The following is a 23,043-nucleotide window of genomic DNA, read 5'->3' as shown; positions in this document are numbered from 1 at the left end:
CCTTACCAACCTGCCCAATCACTGAGGTCGTCAGAGGGCATGCTCCTGGTGGTTCCACATGGACCTGTGGCCTGATTGGAATCCACCAGGAGAAGGGCCTTTAGTGTAGTGGCCCCTTCTCTGTGGAACTCTCTGCCCCTGGAGGTCAGGCAGGTGCCAACACTAGGCTGCTTCTGGCACCTTCTGAAAACAACCATTTCCAGGAAGCATTCCTTAACTCACCAGCCACTGTTTTTATTGGCCCTTTGTTTTAAATTGAACCATTTTAATTTTCTTTTTCTAATCTTCTTTCTTTTTACTGTTTCATTCCTATGTGCACTGCTCCAGAACCTATTTTAGATATGGAGTGTTATATAAATATTGTAAATAAATAAATAATAAAAGATCATCCTTTATAGTCAAGCTGATTCAGCACATCCAATCATACTTATTTATTGAATTACAAATGGTTTTTAAAAGCCTTTCGGAAGAGATGAAGATGTTAGTGGTGACATGTACTTCCTCTTCCTCTCCAGCTCACAGGGCAGGTGGGTTGGAATGGCCTCTGTGAGGTGAGGAGGGGGCCAGACCCTACTTTATAAAGCAGCAGGAGCAGGTGAAAAGGCAATAAGGACTGTCAGCACTTCAGTCACCACAGTGCACAGGTATGTGATGCTTCAGCGTTATGCCCCAGCATAATTTTTGACATGGATCATTGTGGGACAAACGAAAGGTTGTGCGGGGTCTGTAGGCTCCTCAGAGTTGGCCAGGCAAAGTCAGCGGTGGGGAACCTGTGGCCTTCCAGATGTTATTGGACTCCGGATACCATCAGTCCAACAACATCTAAAGGGCACCAGGTTCCCTATCCTTGTTTCATATAATAATTTCCCCAACATCATCTGAAATCAAGATTGCTATATTGATCTAGGACTGGATCTTCATCTTTTGATTGTTCAGTTGCATTCATTGACAGTAGCTTGTATATAGCAACAGTAATTATTCTGTTCTAGTTGTTCAGCGACCATGGACAAACTCAGTGCAGTGAACTGTATTGCAGCTCGACATGGGTAGAAGTCAGCAAGAATGCTGTTTAGTATGTTTCCTCAATTGACCCCGTTCTGATGACACGCTAAGCCATAGCGGTTAAGCATTTTGAACTAAACATTATGGCTAAGTTGTGTAAACCATGACTAAGCATGTCATGTGAACCATTTCTAACCATGGAGGCTACATAACCACACACTCACTAGCCATTTGCTGCAAAAGGGCTAGTGGCCTATCCATGGCTCAGTGTCGTCTGAACAAGGCCAATATGTCTACAAGTTCAGGGTAGGAACTACAGTACTGCTGTATAACACATTCCATATACCGTTTTCAAATAATAATAATAATAATAATAATAATAATAATAATAATAATAATAATAATAATAATTTATTGCTCGCCTCTCCCTCTGGATTGAGGCAGGAAACAACACCAAATAAAATATAATACATAAAATTACTAAAAAGAGAGCATATAAAACAAATACAATATTAAAATAACAATAACAGCATCTTAAAATTCTTAGGTTTAAAATTCATCTGGTAGGCCTGCCAGAAGAGACTAGCCTTTACGGCTGTCTTGAACTCAGAGAGAGCTTTTAAGATGACGAATCTCTTCCAGCAGGCCATTCCACATTCTGGGGGCGGCAGAAGAAAAGGTCCTCTGGGTAACAATTGCCAGCCTAGTTGTGGCTGACTGGAGTAAACCCTTCCCAGAGGACCTGAGTGTGTGGGGCAGATTGTATGGGAGAAGGCGATCCCGCAGGTTTTCAGTGTTATATCCTGCTTGGTATAGATCCAGTCTATGATTAAGGATCAGGCTTTGTGGGGTACTATAAAGGAATGCAGTTGATACTTTGTCTCTTGCTATCAGTTGGTACGTTCTAAAGCACAAAGTAGTAGAAAATTGTTTGAAAATGTAATGTCAACATGATTGGGTGCATTTTCCCCACACTCAAATAAAGCTACATGTACACAAGCTTTTAAAAATAAATAAATAAATCCCCAATACCTGGACATGTTGTGATTTAAGAAGGTATGAGTAGATATAGGATAGAAAACTAGGATGGGCAGACGAGTTAGCAGAGAGTTGGGGTTATGTGGGTTTGGGACATGATGGATGTTCTGAGCATACCAGTTGGGTGGGAAAAGAAGCCACAGTGGTTAGCCCCATCCTCATTTTTGGACTGTTCCAGCCTTCCCCAACAACCGAGCACTCTCCAAATGTGTTAGACCACAACTCCCATAATCCCAGCCAGCACAGCAAATGGTTGTACTGGCTGGGAATGATGGGACTTGTAGTCCAACATATCTGAAGGCCACCACGTTGGGGAAGAAGGCTGGTTTATTCATATACATATCTCAAGGACATCACAACATGGGGAAATGAATCCCATGCAGGTTGGAGGGAGCCTGAGAGAACCAAATATTCAGCAGATTCCTTTTTCCTGAGAGAGCAAGGGAAGTGGTCACCAGCCCCAAGGCTGGTAGTACAAGAGCCTAAGAGGTGATCCTCATGTCAGAGGGATGGATGAAGGCAAAATATTTTTGTAATTCTGACAGTGAGTCCTTGGGAGATAGCCTTTCTAATTGTATGAAACTGATCTCCCATGAGACCTTGGAATAGGGTGGGGTATAACAATGGATGGTGGCTTGCACAACTTTTAAACTGTGGTTTGAGTGGGTTGGATCCATAGGTGAGATCAGATTTTCCCCTCTGAGCTCAGAGACAGATCTCAGATCCTCCCTCCCAGCCCCTGTGCGTATTTTCTTGGCTGTTCCCTCTCAGAAGTCAGAGCTCTGAGATTAGTAAGGAAAAACAATGGGAGAATTTGGGGCATGGTATGGGTGGGTGGGTGGATAGGAAAGCTTATTATCAAAGAAAGAAAGAAAGAAAGAAAGAAAGAAAGAAAGAAAGAAAGAAAGAAAGAAAGAAAGAAAGCTAGCTAGCTAGCTAGCTAGCTAGCTGGAGGGAGAGTGGGAAATTCTGCTCCTCCCTCACTTCCCCCAGGCCTGCTAGAGGTCTGCATGGCGTACGAAATGTTGGAATGATCCGACACGGCAATAGGATTTTCCGGCCTATTAGTCACTTTTGGGTCCATCAGTGGAACTTAGGTTACTCATAGCCAACTTGTCTCGTTGAATTCAATGGGTCCCAGGAGCAACTAACTTAGTCTGGATCCAACCTACTGTGTGCTGCTATTTTGTAACCCTCCTGAAAATTTCCCGTTTTATTTGATTTTAGTATGGTCCGTTGTTGTTGTTGTTGTTGTTGTTATAATGTGTTTCTTTTAATTTGAGCCACTTTGGAAAATTAATGTGAAAAGTGCTATATATATATATAAGTTGCATATAAATAAATAAATAAATAAATAAATGCCCATTTTCAGCTGGAGAACATAAGCTGACCATAAGCTTGTAGAATTTCGCATTATAAACTCATTTAAATCATCTCATGACTACGGGAATCAAATGGAGTTTGCTTCTGTTTCCCTGGTGCCCTCTTCACCTCCTGGTCTCTCAGTGGTCATTTGGGGGACTTAGGTCCCAAGGTCTAGGCCTAGCTGCACCACTGGGTGCAGCCAGTTACACAGAGAAACACCAGAAAGGGCACGATCCTATGCATGTTGCAAAGAAGTCCTACAACTCCCTGCATTCCCCAGCTGGCTGGTGAACACTGGGAGTTATAGGGCCTTTTTCTGTCTAAACATACATTGTATTGTGCCCAAAGCCTTTCAAGCTGCATCAAACAGCTGTGGCCAGAAGAGGGCTATAGAATGCAATGGAACAGCAAGGCCATGCAAATAAAGTGATCCACTCTCCCCCCCTCCCCGCTATCCCATTTAAGCCACCTAGGAGTCAATATTGTTCAGAGAGGGGTCCTCTTGCTACAGCAGACAAGTAATTATTTATCTGCCCCCTTCCTTTTTATCCCTCTTTCCCTTTCATGAAGAAGCCCAGCAGGCATTCCTTACAACACACAAAGAGAGGGATGGGCACAGGCCACCCAGTGAGCTTAGGGGCTGAGGACAGACTTGATTCTGGGCCTTGCTGGTCTGTGTCCAGATTTATGGCCACTATACCAAACCAGTAAATATTTACTTACAGTATAAACTAAATTAGAAAGAAGTCTAAGCTCTTAAGGAACTGAAGTGTCTTCCTGGATGGGACCCGGCTGGCCCAATGGAAGCAACTATAGATGCTCTACTAACTAAGCCCAACATCTCCCTTTCCTTCACACCTCCACAAAGATCCTCCAGTCCTTATGCTTTGCTCTCAGGATCCAAACATGATTAGACCACAAAAAGAACCATGCTGGATCAGACACAGAGTCCATCTAGCCCAGCACTGTTCACACAGCCAACCAGCTAACAACCAGGGAACCACAAGCAGGACACGGTGCAACAGCACCTCCCACCCATGTTCCCCAGCAACTGGTGTATACAGACTTACTGCCTCTGATACTGGAGGTTGCACTTAGCCATCATAACTAGTAGCCACTGATAGCCTTCTCCAGGATTTATCCAATCCCTTTTTAAAGCCATCCAAATTGGTGACCATCACTATGTACCACTACATCTTGTGGTAATGGATTCCATAATTTAACTATGCGCTGTGTGAAGAAGTACTTCCTGTTATTTGTCCTGAATCTCCCACCAATCAGCTTCATGGGATGACCCCGGGCTCTAGAATCATGGGAAAGGGAGAAAAATGTCTCCCTATCCACAATCTCCACACCATGCATAGTTTTATACACCTCTATCATTTTTATTTATTTATTTATTTATTACATTTTTATACCGCCCAATAGCCGAAGCTCTCTGGGCGGTTCACAAAAATTAATGTCTCCCTTTAGCCTTTTTTTTTTTACAAGCTAAACAATCCCAGCTGTTGTAACCTTCCCTCATAGGGGAGATGTTCCAAGCCAAACACCCAGCTTCCTCAGCCACTCATCAGACATCTTTTACCTCTGCTGTTCACAGCTCCCCCACCCCTATATTTTGTACCATGTTAGCATCACGACAGGAGAAAGCATGTCTGATTGACCATTTGCTGTGCCTGGAACTGGTGAGCTGCAGTGTAGAAGCAGCAAAATATATTCTTTTCATTGATGCTAGTCTCCTCCCCACTCCAGCAACCCAAAACCCAGTGGTAAAGCAGCCATCCAGGCAGCTTTGGAGTCACTGGGGGAGGGAGGAGGTGAAAGCCTCCTGGCTGCAGCAACCATGGTTTATGATATTTATATTAGGGGTGTGCATGGACCCCCCGCTCCGCTTCACTTCCAGATCCGCGATTTTCGGATCGGGCCGCTTCGCCCCGCCCCCGCTCCGCCCATTTCCGCTCCGCTCCACTCGGAGCTCCGGATCCGGATCGGAGCTCCGTTTCCCCCCCCCCCCATAGGGTTGCATTGAAAGCTAAAAAACTAAACAACTTTTTTCGATTCAAGTTAGAAACCTCACGTTTGGCACCATGACACCTCATGGACGTATACACACGCACGCCAAGTTTCAAGGCAATCCCATCATCCCCTGATTTTTGGGGAATTTATGAAAATCGGACACCCCATTCAGACCCCTTTCCATAGCTCCGTCAATTTGCACGTTAGAAACCTCAAACTCACCACCATGACAGCTTATCCATGTGTCCACATGGACGCCCAGACTCAAGGCAGTCCCATCATCCCCTGATTTTTGGCGGGGCTCTAACCTCTAACGCACCACCCATAACCCTAAGTCACACCCCTTTCGATAGCTCTGTCAATTTGCACGTTAGAAACCTCAAACTTAGCACCATGATAGCTTATCCATGTGTCCACATGGACACCAAGTTTCAAGGAAATCCCAACATCCCCTGATTTTTGGGGAATTTTTGAAAACCGGGCACCCCATTCAGACCCCTTTCGATAGCTCCGTCAATTTGCACTTTAGAAACCTCAAACTCGCCACCATGAAAGCTTATCCAGGGATACATATGCACGCCGAGACTCAAGGCAGTCCCATCATCCTCTGATTTTGGGGGAATTTATGAAAATCCAACACCCATTCACACCCCTTTCCAATAGCTCCGTCAATTTGCACGTAAAAAAAACCCTCAAACTCACCACCATGACAGCTTATCCAGGGATACATACGCCACACGCCGAGACTCAAGGCAGTCTCATCATCCCCTGTTTTTTGGCAGGGCTTAAACCTGCAGACAGCTCAATGGGGCCATTTCAAAGGAAATCCCAACATGCCATGAATTGGGGAGTAGAGATCAACCTATATGAATCTTCTTCCACACTTGAAAAATGGATTTGGAACTTCCAAAACTCCAAGTGAGCGCAGGAAGGACTTCTCCCCTGAGTCAAAGCCAGACACACACGACATCCCTGCAAGGCGGGCAGGGGAGGAGAGAGGGAAGGCAGGCAGGCAGGCAGCAGACATTTCTGGGGGCATAAGGAAGTGAGCCAAGGATATAAGCCAGTAATGCATATAAAATGGAATAAATAAATAAATAAACAAAGGAGGGGTGGAATTAAAAGCAGCAGTGTTGCTGAATAAACAGCAAGAAGAACTTTTTTAAAAAGGCTATATCTGTCTTTTACCAGCAATAGGGGGACGTGCCCAGGGGAGGGGGAAGCAGCAGCTGCCAATTTGACTGGTGGTCAACCAGTCTTTTAAGAAGCAAGGCTGTCAGTTCAACTCATGAAAGCCATTGTTCCACCGCTAAGAAGTAGAACTGTCACTTCAACTCATGATAGGCATCGCTCCACCACTAAGAGAAGTAGACCGCTCACTTCAACTCATGATAGGCATTGCTCCACCGGGTTACTCTCTTTGGAAGGCTCTGATGGCCTTCCAAGTACAGGAGAGAGTGGGGGCACATCCACATGGGATGCCCTAGGGGAGCTCATCCACACCACATCTCTTATTATTGGCTTAGTATATGATTTCACAGGTTGTGTTTGTGCATTTGGTGGGGCTACTGTTTTAAAAAACACTGGGAAAAGTCCGTTCAGACTAAGAAAGAGAAGTTCCCAGAATCCCAAGTTACCCGTTTTGCCTATTCCCTCCTCCAACTTTGGGATCATGTGATCATGACCGGGAGTTGACTCTGCCCCTCAGCAATCGAAAAGGTAATCTTTTTCCCGCCTTTACCCTACTTTTTTAAAAATTCTAGCGCATGACCCGCACCATGCAGAGAGGTGAGAGTAGTCTCAAAATGACCCCCATCCACGACTGTCTAAGCACAAGAATTTTCAGAACGATAGCTTAAAAAACAACCCAGTTATCCCCGATTCTTTTCCGCAATGCAATCCTATGGGCGAAAACCGCCGTTTGACCCGCACTGTCCGTTTGTTGACCCGATTTTTTAAAAAATATAGCACACGACCCGCACGACACAGAGAGGTGAGAGTAGTCTCAAAATGACCCCCATCCACGACTGTCTAAGCACAAGAATTTTCAGAACGATAGCTTCAAAAACAACCCAGTTATCTATGGGTGAAATGTTTCAAGATGGCGATCGGAGAGCTCCGCGGAAAGAGAAGAGCTCCGAAAATGGTCGCTTCTCTTCACCTTGCTTCTAGGGGTCCGCGGTCCGCTTCTACTCCGCCTCTGGGCAAGGCGGAGCAGGCCAATTCGCTCCTGCTTCTGCGCTTCTAATAGGAGCGGAGCACATGCCTAATTTATATCCTGCCTTTTCTCCTGCAAGAAACCAAAGCAGCTTACATAATCCTCTTCCTCCTCTCCATTTTAGCCTCACAACAACCCTGTGAGGCAGTTTAGGCTAAGAGTCAGTGACTGGCCCAAAGTCACCCAATGAGCTTCATAGCCAAGTGGGGATTTGAACCTGTGTCTCCTGAGTCCCAGTCCAATACTCTAACCACTGTGACACACAGGCACTCTGGTTACAGCCTTGCTGCCTCCATTAGAGACACAGTGCTGTGGGGGATGTTGGGCGGCAGCAGTTTTTCTACAAGATGCTGGGTGTCTCAGGAGACCACACAATGGGGCTTGAGGGACCACCTGCAGCCCACAGGCCGTACACTCCTGTGGTACATAGGAGGTGGGCATTGAGGTGGAGGACAGATGGAAGCTGCCTCTGGATCTTCTTTCACTTTTGTGAAGCATTTGAAGGCACAGCGTCAAACCAGACATGATGTTAAATGTTTTTTTAATTGTGAATATCAACAAAACAGAAAATACATCCAATGCTCTATAATTCCAGTGTGAATATTGTGTGTGGTTTTTCCCACATATAATAATTGGCATGGGCAAATGATAATGTAAATCACTTGTTCAGTAGTACATGTTGAAAAATGTCATAGTTGAAAAACAGATCCCGTGGTAGGATGATAAAAGCACTTGGTCTGTAATGCCTGATGACACATCAAGCACCCACTGCACTTGTAGTGCCCTGAAATGTTGATCCGTAGTCTGGGTGGATCAATATTTTAATGAGATAATCCCTGAAGTTTCTAGTTCTTTTCCATCCAACGTGTGGTGGACTGGCACAGCCTGGTATATGGCTGATGATGTGCCAGTTTCTCCAAATAGAATGACTGATGGCTCATGCAGCTGATGTATATTCAAAAGCACAGGTGATTATCCTGTGCCGGCTTTTGCTTCACAGCTAGTAAAGTGCTTCTTGGGATTGCATCTGCTTGTTGCTCTGCTTGGTTGATTATTGACATTAAATATTCCCTCTTAATTAAAGACTCACGAAGTCTCCACTTTTGCTTGATGTAATCAGATGTCTGTGTGAAGTTCCTTTTAAATCTCAACAGTTGGGCAAATGGCAGATTACTTCACTATTTTGGTGGATGAAAAGAAGTGTAGTGTAAAATAGAATTCCAATCTGTTGGTTTTTTAAAAGTTGATTATTTCCCCTGTATACTGTAGTATCCAAAAATGATAGATTTGGTATTACTATGTACAGTAAATTTAATTTGATGATGACATGCATTGATCCAACATGTAAAGTCTTGAAAAGACTCAGGATGAGTATATATAAGAAAGATGTCATCTATGAATCATTTACTGTATACAAGGCTGTGTGTTTGTAATAAGGATTGATCTGTGGATGGCAGATGCATGCCTGTTCCAGAGTTGCCATGATCTAGAATTATAGAGCATCGGTCCAAAATAAAAAATAAGATTGAGGAAGCACCTCTAGTTTCACATTTTCCTCAACTGAATCATCGCTATGACAATTTTCAATTTCTGGTGATTGACCGGGTTTATGCCTCTCACCATGAGTGTCAGGACATCAACAGGTTACTTCTATGCAAAGAAGCTGAGTGGATCTATCGCCTACAGACAATACATCCATTAGGACTTAATAATCAATTAGAGCTGTCAGCATTCCTCACCTAGAGTAATTAACTAGCTCTATTAATTGCAGTATAAAACAACTGATGTTACTAATCAGCCCCCAGCTATATCCAGTAGCCTTAAGATTTGGCTAGAAACAGATCAGGTATGTTAAAAATGGACTTAAGTTTATATACTAAAGATAATGAGATGGTGTTACTTGACAATAATAACAATTGTATAACTTATTTTTCAGAGATTGTATATAATGGGAGACTGTATGAATGGTCTTGGCTATTAGTCCTAAATAAGGTAGGGAATAACGCCTGATACTTCTGTTAGTTCACTTGTTTTCAATAAGAATATTAAGGAGAATTGCTGGTCTTAAATACTATGTAAGTAATGGTTATTCTATATGTTTTTATGTTCTATATAGCATGTCCTGAGGAAGCATTCCCAGCGAAACAGGTTATGTGTACCGGACTTCTGTTACTGAATTACTACACGCTGCATAATTGCTTTCATTACATGAATGTCATGTTATTACCAAACGCTGTATAATTGTTTTCATTATATTAATGAACTTTATTTTTATTGTGAGCATTACTAATGTATATGTTACATGCCACCAATACATATATATATATACTTTTGAAATAGAATAATTGGCTATAAGTACTTTGTTTAAATTGGAGATAGGACATGCAATTGTATATTGATGTGATAGGTTATGATTTATAAACAATATGTTTACATGGTCTGAGGCAGTGTAACTTAACTTGCCAATAAGAAGAATATATATATATATATATATATATATATATATATATATATATATACACACACACACAGACACACACAGACACACACACACACACACACACACATCTATTCAAACAGTTTTTATAATTATTTGGCTTTTCTTATTTGTGGTTGGTGGGTGTTTCACCCCAGCTTTTGTCGCTACATACAATAGCTCCAGATGGAGAGCTAGCAAAAAGTAATCATTGTAATAAAAGCAATAACTAATAACATTGACTAGCCTAATATATAACTATTTAAAAAGGCACTTAAGAGTCTGGCAAGTTAGTCTCCAAAACTTACCACGAGTGAGCACAGTTGGCACAATGAAATCTAGAGTTTTATATACTGAAGATCTTCAGCAACATTATAAACTGTTTAGAGGAATTTTACACAAATATCCATAAATCAAAAGTTCTGTTTTAAGAACGGATTCTGTCAAGAACTGATCACTAATCCCTTTGGTTCAAGAGGTTTTGGGGAGCATCCAAGAAATTAATATAATTAGTACTGTTAAATGGGCATTTTGCCTTAGGAAGACTACACTGAAGTAGATCTGTATGGGAAATAGTTATAACGTTTAGGTAATTAAGGTTAAAAAACTGTAAAGAGTTAGGCTGTATTTGAAATGTAAACATGATTCTGTAACGATTCTGTTTAAAAATAATTTGGGATGACATTTAAGTAAATGTGCAAGTGCACTACATCGAGACAAAGGCTTCATGCAGCTACCCACCTCCGTAAAGCATGCTGAGTGATAACATAATTAACTGTTGACAGTGTTGCCTTGCAACACGAAACAGAAATTACATGCAGCCACTGAAGCCTCAAAGAGGTTGATTGGCTTGGTATTCACCTTCAGTAGAGTGAAACAGGATGGATGAACTGTTTTCAGACCGCAGCAGCTGGTTTGTACTGTGCCAGTTGTTTTTCATGGGATATGTTCTAGGTCAGTCTTCCCCGACCTGGAGCCCCTCCAGATGTGTTGGCCTGCAATTCCAAGTATGGTCATGCTGGCTGGGGTGATGGGAGTTGTTGTCCCACTTTACATTAAAGACACATTACAAATTACATTAAACACACTGCCACTACCTCAAACAAGAACCACACATTGATTTTCATTTCTGCTTCCATAACATCTAGGCCAGGCCTGCAGAACCTGAGACCCATGAAGCCAAACTCAACCTACCACTCATATATGGTAGCCCTCCATGAACTTCCTGTTTTGCTACCTGACTGTCTAGTGGATATGCAGACCATGGTTATTTTGAGGAGTTAGTGATGCATGGATCGCTCCTTCTCATGTCTAGATTTCCCACTGGGCCTGTTGATTTTAGTGATTAGCTATACTTCTTCCCATGAATTCCCAGGGCCTTATCTGATTGAGACCATACAGCTCAAGATTGGCAACTTAGCTTCTGGTGAGATCTCAAGGTTAGGCCATTTGTTGTTAGCGAAGTAGCTGTGGTGGGAGTCAGTTATCTATGTTGGTTTACTGTCAAACATTCTTGAATTTAGTGGAATAGAGCCAGAAACGGAGGCATCAATGGAATAGTATAGGCATCCCTGTGGCCCTCCCAATTCACCGGATGATCTGAAATATGTACCAGGCTCATTAGGGTGCTCTCATTGCTGATTCTAAGGGGGATCCCAGTGACTAAAAGGGCATAAGCTTATGACCTTGCTCTGTAGTTGCTCACTGCAATTATTATATTGCAGTGATGCGCTTTAATCTTCGGCTTTGTTAAGAACATAAGAACCATGCTGGATCAGATCAAGAGTCCATCTAATCCAGCATTCTATTTACACAGTGATCAACTAGCAGTTGACCAGGAAACCACAAGCAGGAGACAATGGCAGCAACACCCTTGTTAATTTGCTCTTGCTTAATAAAACCTTTCCTTCTCCCATTAGTGTGTTCTGAATCCTAAAGAAGATTGCTTCTTGGCAATATAGTCTGAGTCTTCAAAAACAAGTTACAGCACATGACTGGTGGGCTGAATTGAGCTTGATGGTTCTTACAATATATGGTCTAGGACAACTTACCCTGACCTCACAAGTCCTATTCAGGTGATGTCTCTCCACATAAGCCATGTGGAAAGACAGTGGGGCTGTGCATGCTAGCCCCAACCTACTGACATATTCCCTGCTAGCCCCACTTTCATATACATCTCTATCATGCCCCTTCTTACTCACCTTTTTCTAAGCCACAAACGTTGTAGCCTTTTTTCTAAAACATTTAACCTTTTCTCATAGGTTAACCCGCCCAGAGAGCTTCGGCTATGGGTATATATAAATTTTAATAAATAATAATAGGGAAGTTGCTTCAGCCTTGTGATCATGTGGTTGCCCTTTCCTAGACCCTTTCCAGCTCTACAATAGCAATTTTGCTGTGTGGTGACCAGAAGTATATACAATAACCCAAGTGCCCCAAAATAGTGTCCGCAGCAATGTAGGAACAAAGCCAGACTATAAAGCACATGGTCTTCGATGTCTATATACTAATGCCCAGAGCATGGGAAACAAACAGAATGAATCTGAACTCTTATTACATGTAGGAAAATACGACTTGATAGGTATAACTGAAACTTGGTGGGATGACTCCCATGACTGGAATATAGCAATTGAAGAATATAACTTGTTCAAAAAGAACAGAAGAAATAGAAAGGGAGGTGGAGTTGCACTATATGTTAAAAATACCTATCCCTGCACAGAAATACAGGCGGATCAGACTGGGAGCCCCATCGAGAGAATCTGGATTAAAATAAATGGGGCAAGGAATAAAAAGAACATGATAATCGGAGTCTACTACCGACCACCCAATCAAGGAGATGACGAGGACGAAACTTTTGAGAAACAAATTGCCAGTGCTTCAAGGAAGTGTGATGTAGTAGTGATGGGGGACTTCAATTACCCTGATATCTGTTGGGAGACCAATACTGCCAAAAGTGGCCCTTCCAAGAAATTCCTGACATGTGTGGGTGATAACTTTCTCCTACAGAAAGTGGAGGAAGGAACTAGAGGATCGGCAATCCTTGACTTGATATTGACCAATAGGGATGACTTAGTGGATAAAGTGGCAGTTACGGGAACTCTGGGGGAAAGTGACCACGTCATACTTGAATTCTTGATTATGAAGGAGACAAAAGTTGAGTGTAGCCATACACGTACTCTGGATTTTAGGAAATCTTATTTTAATAAACTCAGAACTATGATAAGTAGGGTCCCGTGGCAAGGGAGCCTAATGAGAAAAGGAGTGCAGGATGGGTGGGAGTATTTAAAAAAGGAAATTTTAAAGGCACAGTTACAAACAATTCCAACAAGGAGAAAAGATAGAAGACAACAGAGGAAACCAATGTGGCTCCACAAAAAGTTTAGAGATGACCTGAAAACAAAAAAGGATACATATAGGAAGTGGAAGGAAGGCCAGGCTACAAAAGAAGAGTACAGACAGGTGTCGCAGAAGTGCCAAAATGGCGTCAGGAAGGCTAAAGCTCAGAATGAGCTGAGATTAGCGATGGATGCTAAAAGCAATAAAAAGGCTTTCTTCAGATACGTGAATAGTAAAAGACAGAGGAAAGAAATGGTGGTTCAACTGCTTAATGAGGATGGCAAATTGATAACAGATGACAAAGAAAAGGCTGAAGTGCTCAATTCCTACTTTGCCTCAGTCTTCTCCCAAAAGCGGGTCTATGACCCCCCTGGAAGAGGTGAAGCAGAAGTTGAGGGAGCAGGATTGCAGTTTGAGATTGATAAACAAATGGTCAAAGAACATCTAATTTCCTTGAATGAGTTCAGATTGCCAGGGCCCGATGAACTGCATCCTAGAGTAATGAAGGAGCTAGCAGAAGAACTCTCGGAACCTTTGTCTATTATCTTTGCAAAATCATGGAAGACAGGTGAGGTGCCGGACGACTGGAGGAAGGCTAACGTTGTCCCTATCTTCAAAAAGGGCAAAAAGGAGGAATCTGGAAACTACAGACCAGTCAGTCTGACATCCATCCCTGGGAAAATTCTGGAGCAAATTATAAAGAAGTCAATCTGTAAACACCTTGAAATCAATGCGGTGAACACTAGAAGCCAACATGGATTTGTCAAGAACAAGTCCTGTCAGACAAATTTGATCTCATTTTTTGATAGGGTAACCTCCCTTGTGGACTGTGGGAATGCTGTGGACGTCATATATCTTGACTTCAGCAAAGCTTTCGACAAAGTGCCCCATGATATTCTGATTAACAAACTAGCTAAAAGTGGGCTAGGTGGAACAACGATTAGGTGGATTCACAGTTGGCTACAGAATCCGACTCAAAGAGTACTTATCAATGGAACCTTCTCAAACTGGGGAGAGGCAACGAGTGGGGTACCTCAGGGCTCAGTCCTGGGCCCAGTGCTCTTCAACATTTTTATTAATGATTTGGACGAGGAGGTGCAGGGAACGCTGATCAAATTTGCAGATGACACAAAATTGGGTGGGATAGCTAACACCCCGGAAGACAGAAACAAACTTCAAAGTGATCTTGATAGGCTGGAGTGCTGGGCTGAAAACAACAGAATGAAATTTAATAGGGATAAATGCCAAGTTTTACATTTGGGAAATAGAAACCAAATGCACAATTACAAGATGGGGGATACTTGGCTCAGCAATACTACAAACGAGAAGGATCTTGGAATTGTTGTAGATCGCAAGCTGAATATGAGCCAACAGTGCGATATGGCTGCAAGAGAGGCAAATACTATTTGGGCTGCATTAATAGAAGTATAGCTTCCAAATCACGTGAGGTATTGGTTCCTCTCTATTCGGCCCTGGTTAGGCCTCATCGAGAGTATTGCGTTCAGTTCTGGGCTCCACAGTTCAAGAAGGACACAGACAAGCTGGAGCGTGTTCAGAGGGCAGCAACCAGGATGATCAGGGGTCTGGAAACAAAGCCCTATGAAGAGAGACTGAAAGAACTGGGCATGTTTAGCCTGGAGAAGAGAAGATTAAGGGGGAGACATGATAGCACTCTTCAAATACTTAAAAGGTTGTCACACAGAGGAGGGCCAGGATCTCTTCTTGGTCCTCCCAGAGGGCAGGACACGGAATAATGGGCTCAAGATAAAGGAAGCCAGATTCCAGCTGGACATCAGGAAAAAACTTCCTGACTGTTAGAGCAGTACGACAATGGAATCTGTTACCTAGGAAGGTTGTGGGCTCTCCCACACTAGAGGCCTTCAAGAGGCAGCTGGACAACCATCTGTCAGGGATGCTTTAGGGTGGATTCCTGCATTGAGCAGGGGGTTGGACTCGATGGCCTTGTAGGCCCCTTCCAACTCTGCTATTCTATGATTCTATGTATTATGATATATAATGGCAGTTTTATTTTCAGTTCTTCTTAATGATCCCAAACATGGAATTCGCCTTTTTCACAGCAGCTGTATTTTCGTCATTGCAGGGCAACATTTTCGTCAAGCTCTCCACCACAACTCAAAGATCTTTTTCTTGGCTAGTCACTGCCAGATCACACTTGATAGACAAAATAGCTAGGTCGCTTAATTCATCTTGCTGTGTGTGTGAACTAGACATTTACTTACATGTACTTTGTCAGGTATTTGATTTGAAAGTGTTCATATCCAAGTGGAGGCTTTTCTGGAACTGAAGAACAAAGTGAATAATCTTTGAGATAGCCATCTCAAGGTCTTTGAGAGCGGCCAGGATGTGCACCTGGATGGCTCTCTGACCAAGGCCATTTGCCCATGTTTTTTTTTTTTCTTGAGGCATAGCAACACAATCCCGGTGATGCAATCCGGTGTTCATATTGCATGTGGACACTATGATTGGCTCACAAGGCTATTAATATGTGACATGTGATTGAAGAGTGTGGAGAGTTTGTGTGAAGAGCTATTGTGTAAAGTTCCTCAAATATGTTATGCTCTATGTAAATATTTGTAAAGTAAACTTAGGTTAGTAGTCCAAAACGCTGTGTCGGCGTATTCCTTCACTTTGTGAACATCTGGCTGCTGCCAGTGACCTCTGTCTCTGCTGACGTGTACTTGCACTCTGTGCATGCTCTGAGGGAGTGCAATACATCAGACTCCTAACATACTTTGGGTCTGTAAATCCTACCAGCAGCATTGCTGTTCCCAAGTATTCCCTAATATAGCACAAATGTATATAGAATCAGAAATATATTATACAACTGTTATTTCAGTTCATAAACAGTCTGTGTTGCTATCTTGTCATAAGCAGTGTCTTCTTGTATCTGTTGACTGGTCTTTTCTTTTTGTTCCATTCTGTTTTGTCACAAACAAGACAGCTATTGTATAATGCGTCTATGTAAACAGGCTAACTGAGAGGTCTCTAGTGAGAAATAATGTTGTCTCTGGGAAGACTGAATTCACTTAGGTAAAGAGCAAAGATATAAGTGTCCTTAGTGGTAAAATTAAAGGAGAAACAGATGGAAAAGGATATAAAAAATTGTCATACCTAGAGCCAGAATGAATTATTAATGTATGATTATATAGTTGACATAAGGGTACATTGATATTTGTACATCCTGCTTACTTTATTTCCCAGGTAGTGATAATATCACAGATACACTTCTTTTAATTATCACTCCCTCTAATAGCAAAATCAGCAGGTGATGCTGGCAGCATTTGTAGCCAAACAGTGCCAATAATAGCACATAGGAACATTGTTAGCAGAAGTACAAAAAATCTTTAGGGTGGGGAGGAAATGAAAGGACAAAAATCTCTCAACACCTCAATGAGGACTGAGCACGCTGAGTGGTCACAGAATGCTGAGTGTCTGTTGGTGAGGGTGAGGAAATAGCAAACTGGGAGAGGGCATGGAATAGAGTATCCTTGAAGAGAGCATAGCTGGCAGAATGGCTGGCCCTGCACACACTCATCAAACCACCTGCATGTATTATCTCATGCTGTTCTGACTTCAAGGCTGGAGCAGAACTCTTGCCAATTAGACTGAATGAGTTTAGCTATGCTTCTGTGAAAACCTTTCACACACTCATGCCCACCCACAAAAGGCTGGGGAAACTATTTAGTCAGCTAGTGATTGGCTAGGGAGGTTCACCTCACATTTGTAAAACACTCTTGATTATAAAGTCAGGGGGCAGGGTACTCCTGCTCTTTGCCTTTGTTAGATTTGGTTTTGCGTCCATCTAGATTTGGATTGTCAGTATTGCAGAGTGGGTTCTGTCCATTTTGAAGACCTGTGCTTTGATATGTAAAAGACAAGTTTAGGTAACATTTGTTATTTTCCGTCTTGAAGTATTGTTTCCAAAGATTGTTCTATTCCCTGTATGCTATTCCCCTTTTTGTAAATAAATTTACCTGCCATTCTAACTGAATGTGTATGTTTTATTCCAATTAAGCTTTGGTATTAAGTCTTCTTAGTATTTAGCCTTCTGCTTGGTTACTGCTCCTGTTTAAAGTTTCAGGCTTAGGGTTTTGAAATAGAGGATCATAGAATCATAGAATAGCAGAGTTGGAAGGGGCCTACAAGGCCATCGAGTCCAACCCCCTGCTCAATGCAGGAATCCACCCTAAAGCATCCCTGACAGATGGTTGTCCAGCTGCCTCTTGAATGCCTCTAGTGTGGGACAGCCCACAACCTCCCTAGGTAGCTGATTCCATTGTCGCACTGCTCTAACAGTCAGGAAGTTTTTCCTGATGTCCAGCCGGAATCTGGCTTCCTTTAACTTGAGCCCGTTATTCCGTGTCCTGCACTCTGGGAGGATCAAGAAGAGATCCTGGCCCTCCTCTGTGTGACAACCTTTTAAGTATTTGAAGAGTGCTATCATGTCTCCCCTCAATCTTCTCTTCTCCAGGCTAAACATGCCCAGTTCTTTCAGTCTCTCTTCATAGGGCTTTGTTTCTAGACCTCTGATCATCCTGGTTGCCCTCTTCTGAACACGCTCCAGCTTGTCTGCGTCCTTCTTGAATTGTGGAGCCCAGAACTGGACGCAATACTCTAGATGAGGCCTAACCAGGGCCGAATAGAGAGGAACCAATACCTCACGTGATTTGGAAGCTATACTTCTATTAATGCAGCCCAAAATAGCATTTGCCTTTCTTGCAGCCATATCGCACTGTTGGCTCATATTCAGCTTGTGATCTACAACAATTCCAAGATCTTTCTCGTTTGTAGTATTGCTGAGCCAAGTGTCCCCCATCTTGTAACTGTGTATTTGGTTTCTATTCCCTAAATGCTGGCTTGGACTGTTATTTCTTAAGCCCTAGGAGTGTCCTGTAAAGTCTGTGATCCCTCTGGCTGAGGTGGATGTAAGCGATTGGGCAGCCTACTTTGGTAACAGTTTGTTTCTTCCTACACTGCTGGGAGCTAGGGAAACCACCTCCCTCCCTTCACAATGCCCATCTCAAATGGGTTGAAAGGCCATATCCTCCAAGCAGCAGATGCCTAGAAATGACATTTTCATCTAAAAATGTTGATTCCATTTAAACTAGACACTAAGACATTGATTCCTCCTGAATTACACACTAAGCTTGGAAAATTTAAAAACCATTCCTGCATTGCTCACAAGTTACATATTCTTAAACATTTATAATATGAATATAAGAAACACATACTATGCATACACATTTTACGTTCCTTGGGAATGCTCCCACAGATCTCCAAAGCCCGAAAAAATGTATCTTCCTCACAATCCACTTGGGCTTTGTGGGCATCCACTGTTTATTTCTGGCATAAATTGGGCCAAGAGACAGAGTATCATCTGAGTTGGATGTGATAAAGCAGTGTTCTTTTTTCACCTCTTGTGCTGACTGGCATTGCAGAGGAACAATGGAGCAATTCAGTATTTCTACATTTTGTGTCCTTAGAAGACCTTAAAGCCTAGCATAGTACAGTGTGACACTGCTCCCCCACTTTTGACCTGTTTGCTCTTGTGCTGAAGACAAAAATAAGGAATACTCTGGGACGAAGGAGGAGAAGCTTGTCATTCTTTGCATACTTGGAGTGTGTTGGATTTCTTTGTGCTCTACCAGTCATTTCCTTGGCTTGGAGGCACTCACCATTAGTAGTAGTATTTTATTATATCTATTTATTCCATTTCTCAGACAAATATTGTTTCCCAGAACATCTTCCATCAATCAAAAAAAACAAGAAAAAAAACAGACAGGCCTTGTCCTCAGGCTTACAAAATGAAAAGGCAAAACACACAAGGGGAGAGGAGGGGAAAGGGAGAGCAGATCGACAATGCCAGAAACAACTGTGTTGAAAGCAGACATTTATAATCCCATCGAGGCTAGGCTGCTCTTCCCTTGCTGGTGCTGTTACTTGGACAGAAGTGGTACAACCACTCTGGCCAGTGGGAGAGGCCAGAGGGTCCTTCTGCCCACTCCTGCAGGCCCAGGACAAGAGGCAGCTGGAGCCCATGGTTGTATTTTTTTTGTTTTTTGGTCAGGGCAAAGTGGGAAGCAATGCAATCTCCTTGCAGTTTATTTTTGATGGGCATGGGCTGACTTTTCTCTTGCCATGAGATTCTTCCTGGGAGGGAGAGGTGTGCAACATTCTTGCAGCATCCCTTCTTCCTCCAACCAGAGTGTCTTCCCCACTCACTTCTGCAGTTCTAGGGCAAAATAACTAATATGTGAAATAAAATAACCCAAGAAGAGACCTGCTGGATCCCACCAGAGGGGCTCGTCTAGTTCAACCAAACTGCCCCCCCCCCCACCGGCAACTTGATGCTTCTAGGAAGCTCACAAGCAGGGTCTTAAGGTAACCACCCTCACCTATAGCTTGTATTAAAAAATATCCATAATCAGGAAAGGTGCTTTCCCATTCAGCTCACTTGATTTTGGGCACAATCCCACGTATACACAGAAAAAATCCATACAAATGCTAGGAATTGTAGGACTTTTTTTCTGTTTAGACATGCATAGGATTGTGGCTTTAATATCTGTGGATTTCTTCTATAATGAATTTGTCTACTCCTGTTAAGGCCATCAAAACTAGCAGATGTCATATCTTATCTTGCTGTGACAGCAACACCTAACGTCCTCTGAGACAAGCCTCCCTCAACCTCACACCCTCCAAATCCATTGCACTACAACTCCCGTTATCCCTAAGAAGATGTGAAATGAAGCCCCAAATGATAGCTTGGCTAAGGTTGCCCTGGGACAGACTTCCCCAGTCTGGTACCCTCCAGGCGTTTTGGACTACGACTCCCAATATTCCCGACCGTTGGCCATACGGGTCAGGGCTGATGGGAGCTGAAGTCCAAAAACTCTGCAACACACCAGGCTGAGGAAGACTGCCCATGGGCGAACGAGGCCGCGCCCATCAAACGTTACCTACTGAGGTGGTGGTAGGGTGGCATTTGGCTGGGAACACAGAGCGACATCTGGGCAAAGCGGAGAACGTGCAACTCAAACGGAAAGGGGTTGCCAGCCGTTTGCTCAACAGAACACCCAACCGGTTGCGTTGCTGTCGTTGAGGGGCAGCGTCAGGCGCGGTCGGACAAACAGCCTGAGGAGGAGACGACGACGACCCCTCCGCCCCAGCTCCGTCCTCCCTCGTTCTCTTGTTTCCCGCCCGGCGGCCGCCTCAGCCACGGAACCCCGCCCAACCTTGTCTCCTGCTCCGCGCAGGCGCAGCCGTGGCGCTCTTTCTCCGGCAAGCGGCCGGCGTTTCCCCCCCTCACACCCCCAGCCACTGCCCGGAAGGCGGGACGACCCCGCCCCTCCCTCGGGCCTTCCCCAATGCCGGCTGGGCCCGGCTTCGAGAGGAGGCGCCGGATGGGTTCGTTCAGGAGGCGGCCAGTGACGAGGTGGGTTAGTTTCCGCTGCTTCCGAGGAGTGTGCTGCGGCCGCCTCCCTTTTGTCCCCCGCGCATCCCGGGGACTCTGCTCGGAAACCTGCCCCCGCAGTGCCCAGGCTTAATCATTCCCGCCCGCCTCTCCGCTTCCCTCCTCAAGGTCTTTTTTCGGCATTCAGGGCCCTCCGCCGCCTCCTCCTCTTCCTCTCCCCAATTCCCTTAGCAACCCCCCCCCCGCCCATAATTATCCCACAAACGGCTGCCTTTCCTTCCCCTCTGCGCTGAGAGAAGGTGGCCCGTGGGGGGACGCCGTAGGGTGGGTCATTCACGCCCTCCGAGTGGCCGTTCATCTTTGAGGCACCTCACGGGCCCAGATAGCCAGCAAGTGTGTAGCCAGCTCGGGTGATGGTCAGAGCTTCACATAGGGAGTGTCTCTCAGAATTGGGGCGGCGAGGGGGAGGTGTGAATAAGAGGCTGCTTTAACAGATGAAGAAAATAAGAAAAAATGAGAGAGGGATGAGATTTTTTTCCTTCAGAGAGTTGAAGGCAGGTGGTGCGTTTTCTCATCCCACTTCACCTCTGGCAAATAGGTGTGGCAGGCTTTTAAACTATTGCAAAAACAACAACACCCCACAACATCTTGTAGAGGTTCTTTGTCCAGGGAAATAGAAACTTGTATATACGACGGAAAACGAAAACCCCTTTCAAATCGCAATCAATATTTTTAAAAATACAAGCTCTCTCTCCAGCCTCAAATATCTGATCAGAGTATACTTCAGGTATCTCTTGATACTACACTCTGTTGTCAATGTGCAAAGGATGCTGTCATCAATTTTGTTGATAAGGCAAAAGCCATCAATAGGTTCAGGTTAATTCTCCAATAGGATAATGGTTACATTGGTGGGGTGTAGCAGCACTGAAATACTGTGCTTACTCAAGTAGTTGTGACTTGAGACATGGAGTATATATATCTCTTGAAGCAGATGTAGTCCCTTTGCATAATCTCCATGTTCCATTCTTATTTTGTACTGAAATCAACTATTTCATATAAAGATATTGTTATTTCTGGGATTTGAGCTCTGGTTGCTTACCATTCTGCTTATTTTTACCCAGTTTTCTTTAGCTGTGCTTCTTAAAATGACTGCTTCAAATAATAAAAAAGTGCCCACATTTTAAATTTTGTTCTTAATTTATATACATTGTGTATAGATGTTTTTGTTTTCTGATTTAGTTTTCCGCTATGATGCATATACCACTTTTTGTGTTAACTGAACAAACAACAAACACTTGCATGCTGATTATGTGAAGGTAATTATTTATTTGCACTGTTCCCTTTACTCTTTGTTGTTAGGATGCACAACTTGTTTCTAGCAGGCATACATCCCAGTTAATAAAAATTGGGTGTGAGGCCTGTGGGGTAATTAATCCCAAGGTAATATATACAAATAATGAAGCGCTTAAAATTGCTTTTGAAGCAATTTTCTTTCCCTCCTTTTCTCATCAACAGTTTCTGTAAAGTTCTCTGTGGTAATCTCACATATTAGGTAACAAGGGAATATATAAGTGAATGAGGTAATACTTAAGTTTTCAGTATTGGCTATCATTCATTAAGGTATGTGGAACTCAGTTCTAAAATGCATTGTTAGGATTTTTTTTACATTTTTTAAAAGTTGCATCCTATTCGTATAGTCTGTTTAATTTTAACACGCACAATTTGCATAGTTGATTCCTTAAGGAATTACTGCTTTTCTCTTCCAATTGCTGTGTGCTCTTTTAGCCTGAGGGCCAAATCCCCTTTCAGAGAAGTTCTTGGGGACTGCATTCCAGTTGTGGGTAAGGGGGGTACGACAAGAAATATCAGCATATTTTAGCTCAAAGCTCTTTCTGCCAGTAACTAAGCCCAGGGAGAGGCATTTCAACATTTTAGGATGGGGCAAAAATTGCAAAAAGGCTGGGAGAGCATAAATGATTGACATTTGGTGCTTTCTGGGAAATCCTGGAGGGCTGGATTTGGCCCCTGGGCTTGACGTTCTGCAGACCTATATACATTGGTACAAACAAGTTTGCCTGATTATTCAGCACTGAAAATGACTTGCCCTGTGCTATCTAGCCAATGTTGTGCAAGTGCCTTTATTTATTATTATTGTTATTG

At 43.3% G+C, this 23,043-nt stretch overlaps 1 protein-coding gene across 1 annotated transcript in view; it reads left to right on the top strand.

The window, feature by feature from the left end:
- The first annotated feature begins 20,834 nt into the window (after positions 1-20,834).
- PTPDC1 (protein tyrosine phosphatase domain containing 1) overlaps positions 20,835-23,043 on the top strand; it is a 39,961-nt gene continuing 37,752 nt past the window's right edge. The window contains exon 1 of the mRNA XM_063123384.1: positions 20,835-20,904. The gene's annotated coding sequence lies outside the window, so the exon portion shown is untranslated. The remainder of the gene's footprint in view (positions 20,905-23,043) is intronic.

The sequence above is a fragment of the Elgaria multicarinata genome, chromosome 3, assembly GCF_023053635.1.
Source record: "Elgaria multicarinata webbii isolate HBS135686 ecotype San Diego chromosome 3, rElgMul1.1.pri, whole genome shotgun sequence".
NCBI lineage: Eukaryota > Metazoa > Chordata > Lepidosauria > Squamata > Anguidae > Elgaria > Elgaria multicarinata.
The sequence above is the reverse complement of the archived record's forward strand: the minus strand, read 5'-3'. Positions and strand labels throughout refer to the sequence as shown.